Raw genomic sequence first — 6,018 nt, 5'->3', positions numbered from 1 at the left:
GTGCTCCCACACTGAATCTACAATGGCGTTATTCACTTACTCACTCATTGGATCTGGATTATGACAGATGATTTCTTCTGGGCAGTGAGCTAAGGTTTCATCTTCATATTAAATCACTCAAGGCATAAACAGGCCAAGGCCAAGCGATGAGCGGCATCCATGCCAACTGTGACTCACGGAGGCTCATTTGGGTTCAACTTATGGAATCACCAAATTAGTGCTTGCCTGTGTAGGAGGTTCTGAGAAGAATGGCTACATTGTGAGGTTCCTGGCACACTTAGAAACTAGCCAGTGTGAGTTAAAGGCAGATGGGACTACAGCCAGGCCTATTTTTAATTTAGAATTGTAAGCAAAGAAAGGGGCTGTTTATGATCAGCCAAAATCACAGTCTGATTCAGATAGGGCCTGGAAGTCCTGGATACCCCAGCACAATTCACTCTGCCGGACAGACCACTGCCAAACTCTAACCTCCTCCTGACTCAGTGACTGAATGTTACAATTTGGCCTCAAGAAACATGTAGGATTCACATTCAGCCGGTGGTTCGGGGAGACGTACCTTCCACCTTAGACCATGGCCAAGCTCATCCGTAACTTCGCAGAGACGGCACCATCGATGGTGGCTGCTGCCGTGACTTACTCGAAGCCTCGATTGGCCACATTTTGGCACTACGCCAAGGTTGAGCTGGTTCCCTCAACCCCTGGTGAAATCCCTACAGCTATTCAGAGCGTGAAAAAAATCATTCAAAGTGCTAAAACTGGTAGCTTCAAACACCTTACAGTGAAGGAAGCTGTGCTGAATGGTTTGGTGGCCACTGAGGTGTGGATGTGGTTTTATATCGGAGAGATCATAGGCAAACGTGGCATTGTTGGCTATGAGGTTTGAAGACCAATCTTTAACTTCCGATTTGAGTTCTTATTTGAATGTTCTTGGACCATGTGTAACGGGACTGCTATCTGAATAAAATACTAGGTGTTGAAAAAAGAAACATGTAGGATTCAAAAGAGGATCATATTGTTTTCTGCTGGGATTGATTGCAGCATCTTGCAAAAATGCAACTTACCTGGAGCTATTTAAAATCTGAGATCACTTCTGCTTCACCTTTGTGCAATGGAGAGAGGGGTCTGGGCACTGCTTTCTCTCGCGGTCCTGTCCATGCCTCCCAGGGACCTGCAGATTCAGCTCTGTTGCCTGTGCAGGACAACCTGGTCTACACGGTGAGTTTCAGGCCAGCCAGGGCTACACTATGGGACCCTGTCTCAAATAAATGGTTTTTCATGAAGATGAGAAGAGGTGGGGCTAAAGGGGCTGAGGACATAGCTCAGTTCCAGAGTGCTCACCTAACAGGCACAAAACCCTGGGTTTAATCCCAGCACCATGGAAACTCAGCAGAAGGATCAGAAGTTCAAAGTCACTTTCATCTATGACAGCCTAGGCCATAGGAGACACTATCTCGGAAAAATTAAAATGAAGAAAAAAGCTCACTCAATAAACACACAGACACGCAGAATATCTGCCTCTCTCTTCCCTCTCTTCCTCTCTCTCTCCCCCTCTCTCTCTCATTAGCCTTCCCTTGAGGCTTCTAAGTACCAACAGAACTAAGTCCTTTTATCTACTCTAAAAGTTATCAATGTACAAGTGAATACCTGGTTTCTTGTTTTTCAGGACAATGTGAGGTTTCCCACACTGCTAACGCTAGTCTCAGCCTCCCAGGCGCAGCCGATTAATGCTCCTGTCTCAGCCTCCCAAGTTGCTGGACTTCAGAGGTGATCCACCACTCTCAATACTGACTACTATTTTAGGTTCAATTCCTCCTAAAAAGGCCAACCTAGGCTAGTGAGAGGATTCAACGGATAATGTACTTGCTGCCAAGCCTGGCGACCTGAGTTCCATCCCTGGGACCCTAGTAGGAAAGAACGCACTCCCAAAGTTGTTTTCTGAGCTGTACACATGCATGATGGGCAGGGGATTCTCAGTATACACGCATCCATTCGCACACATAAGCTAGTATGTTTTTGTTTAACGATTCACACATATGTATGTGTGCTAGTATGTTTTTGTTTAAAGATTCACACATATGTGAATATATGTGTAGTTTGTTGGCATGTAGGTCTGTGCATCATGTGCATGCCTGGTGCACACAGAGGCCAGAAAATGGTGTTAAACGTAGAGTCATGGACAGTTGTGAGGCACCACGTAGGTGCTGGGCATTGAACCCAGGTGCTCTGGAAGAGCAGCCAGTGCTATTAATCTGTACCAGTTCTCTAGCCCCACAAAGGTTTGGGGTTTGTGTGTGTGTGTGTGTGTGTGTGTGTGTGTTTGTTCTTTAAAGAAAAGCTTCTGTACAGCAAAGGAACATAAGAAGACAATCTAAGAATGGCAAAAAAATATTTGCAAAAGTTACTCTCCAAAACAGGTAAGTAACAATGCAATGGCACAAGCGAAATAAACACTAGCTAAGGAGCAGAAGAGACATTTATCCAAGGACAACGCAGGAACAACCAAGAGGTGTGAGAGAAAGTGTCCAGTGTCGTCAGGGAAACGAGGCTCATGGATGCTGCTCATTCCTGCAGGGATGACTACTATCCACAAAATGGAGATAATGTGGAGAAAACGGAGACTTTGCCCAACTGGTAGGGATGCAAATTGCTGCAGCAGCTATAAAAATAGTGTGGAGATTCTCTGAACATTAAAAACAGAAGCGCCACACATTCAACATTCCTACGTCTGACATTTTAAAGACAACTGAAATGAAGATCTTGACAAAAAGGGCAGAAGATGGTTCAGCAGCGAAGGGAACTGCTCTCCTAGACACTGGATTGGGTTCACACACCCACAGTTTCTAACAACCATCAATAACTCCAGGTCCAAGAGACCTGATGCCCTCTTCTGTGCTCTGCATTCACATGGCACACAGGCACACATGTACACAAAATACATACATAAAGGGAAAGGGGGCAGGGGGGACCCTCAGTCTACAATAACGTGGATGGGCTTGAAGGATGCAGTGCTTGTTCAAAGAACCTAGCCCAAATGCTGCGTAACTTCACTAAGGAAGACACCCCACTCTGGTATGAGGTTTCTAAAATTGGATAGAAACAGAGTAGAATGGTAACCAAGAGCCAGAGAAGGCGAGCTGTGCAGTTTTATGCATCAACTGACAAAGTTCCAGACACAAGAGATGAGTAAGCTCTGGAGGTCTGTTACCCTACAATGCACCCACAATCATTGGGTTCACTTCAAAGTGTTCCTTCCCACTGAACTGGAAATGCCCAAACCATTCTGACTCAGGCTCAGTTTAGATTCCACAATGCCCAGCAGTCCACAGCATTTCTTATGGAAACAGTTCTCTAGACAGACAGCAAGAAAAAATGGATTCACCGAGGCTTGTCTACAGCAGGAGAGCCAATCCTCTGTTTGAGGATCCTCTGTTTGAGGATCAGTTTGAGGGATATAGCCAATTTCTTTCACCATTTTGGGAGATAACTTAAATGCTGCTATTAGTGTCTGCCAATGCCCAAGGCTCAAATCTGTATCTGGCTGGGTTACAGTGTAGTCCAAGCATGCAGACTTTGGGTCAGAATACAAGTGGGAGCAGCTGGAGAACCTGAGAGGCAATTCATGCTTAAAACAAAGTAAGGGCCAGCAAGACGGTTCAGCAGGTAAAGGCATGCCACCAAGCCCAAGGACACACACAAACAAAAACATCACGTGTGTACGAATGGTGTATATGTGGTGTATACACACGCAGATGGGATGTGTACCTGCCCATTTGTCTATCTGTGAAAACCAAAGGTAAATGCCAGGTGTCTTCCTCTAGCAGTCCTTCATCTTTGGGGACTTGAGATAGCTATGTATCTCCATATTGTCCTGAAAGTCTCTATGTAGACCAGGCTGGCCTTAGAAAGTCTCTATGTAGACCAGGCTGGCCTTAGAAAGTCTCTATGTAGACCAGGCTGGCCTTGAGCTCAGAGACCCACCTGCCTCTGCCTCCTGAGTGTTGGGATTAAAGGCGTGCGTCACCATACCCAGTCTCCATCTCTGAACCTGCATCTTGGCACCTGAGCTGCAGTGAGCTGTCTACAGGGCTCTACGATCTTTGCCTCCCAGTGCTGGGATCAGTGGCACTAAACCCAGCTCTTAAGTGAGTCCTAGGAGCTTGAATTCAAACCCCCAATGCTTGCACTGAGCATCTCTGAGCCCCAGCTTCCCGTGTCCCTTGTTCTGAGACCATCCTGCTTGCCACATAGCCCCAGCTGGCCTAGAACTCTCATCTTCCTACCTCACCCTCCTGAGTTAACTAGGCATGTGCCGTCATAGCCTGCCTTACTAAAAGCTTAACCATGAGGTTGAGGGCTGTCAGTTCTATTGCAAAATGAACTTGACCAGTCAATGGATGTCTACAATACAGTATTACTAACAATACAATCATGGTTTTCTACTTATCTTACTTAGATACTAAAATATCAAGTCATTAAGAATTTAACTGAGAGGCTGGAGAGATGGCTCAGCAGTTAAAAGCACTGGCTGCTCTTCCAGAGGACCCAAGTTCAATTCCCAGCACCCACACAGCAGTTCACAACTGTAACTCCAGTTCATCTGGCACCCTAGAACAGACATGCAGGCAGATCAATCAATCAATCAATCAATCAATATTTTAACCGAGAAGGCTGGGCATGGTGGTGCATGTCCCTTACCCCAGCGCTCTGCAGCAGAGGCAGGCCGACCTCTTTAAGTTCAAAGCAAGGATTGTCTATATAGCAAGTTCCAGGACTGCCAGAGCTACAAAGAAACCCTGTCTCAGAAAGAGAGAAAGAGAGAGAGAGAGAGAGAGAGAGAGAGAGGAAAAGAAGTGAGAATGGGACAAAGGTAGGGAAAATATGAACTTGCCAAACACAGTGGTGTCATACATACAAGTCCAGCACTTGGGAGGTAGAGGCAAGATAGGGAACTCAGGGCCAGTCTATGCTACACGAAACCTATCTTACTCCTCACCTTCCCCCAGGAATTTAACCAAAAAACTGTTCTAGAAATGAAAATTTAACATTTGAAGCCAGAGAAAACAAAATGGACACGCCTACATGGCAACATAAGTGGTTGAGGAGAGGAGAAAGGGCGAACTGTCACTTTTCTCATGCTTGTTTTCCCTGCCTATATGTATGTGCACCATCTGTGGCCAGCGGAGACTGGGAGAGGGAGGTCGTATCTCTTAGAACTGGAATTCTGGGAGGTCTTGAGCGGCAATGTTGTACTGACAACGATCCTGGGTTCTCTGCAAGGGCAGTAAAGCACAGTTAAGTGCCCTTCTCCAGCCCCATCAACGTGGTCTGTATGAAAAAGAATATATACGGCTTTTAATTTTTGAGACAGTCTTACTCTGTAAACCAGGCTAGCCTGGAACACAATAAATATAGCTCAAGTTGGACTTGAATTTTGAGCTTTCTGCCTCAGCTTCTCAAATTCTGAGATTTCAAACACTCAGCCATCATATCTAGCAGGAGAATCCAACTTTAACTTCTGAATCTCTGTATAGGCTCTGTATGCACACCAAGCCCACTGTATGTGTTAAGCTATAACGTTGACTTTGCACTTCTCGTAGGACACTTGCTCTGTAAGATCATTTGCCAGAGCTTCATAACCTTGTGTGTGCATGTGAAGGCCAAAGGGCATCTCTGTAATGTCCCTTGGTGGCATTACACTCGGTGCTGTTTCTGTATGTCACTGTGGTTTTGGGTTTTGGTCAGTGATTATTACTGGCCTGAAACTTACCAAGTCGCTAGGCTGTCTAGCACGCAAGCTCATCCACCTGCCTCAAATCTGCCTCCTCTACAGATTACAAGCATGCTACCCTGGTACTGGGAGCCAACTCAGGCCCTCAGGTTTTGGGTTTTTTGTTGTTGTTCTTTTGAGACAGGGTACTTTAAGTACCAACTGAGCCATCTCCTCAGCTCTTTAATAGACTCTTTTCAGAAATGTACGTTTTCATTTCTTTGGGGGCTAGCACATGCCAGAACGTGTGG

At 45.8% G+C, this 6,018-nt stretch overlaps 1 pseudogene; it reads left to right on the top strand.

Annotated features, from left to right (window-relative positions):
* Positions 527 to 980, top strand: Gm6822 (predicted pseudogene 6822; annotated as a pseudogene).

This window comes from Mus musculus, chromosome 1 (genome assembly GCF_000001635.26).
Source record: "Mus musculus strain C57BL/6J chromosome 1, GRCm38.p6 C57BL/6J".
NCBI lineage: Eukaryota > Metazoa > Chordata > Mammalia > Rodentia > Muridae > Mus > Mus musculus.
The sequence above is the reverse complement of the archived record's forward strand: the minus strand, read 5'-3'. Positions and strand labels throughout refer to the sequence as shown.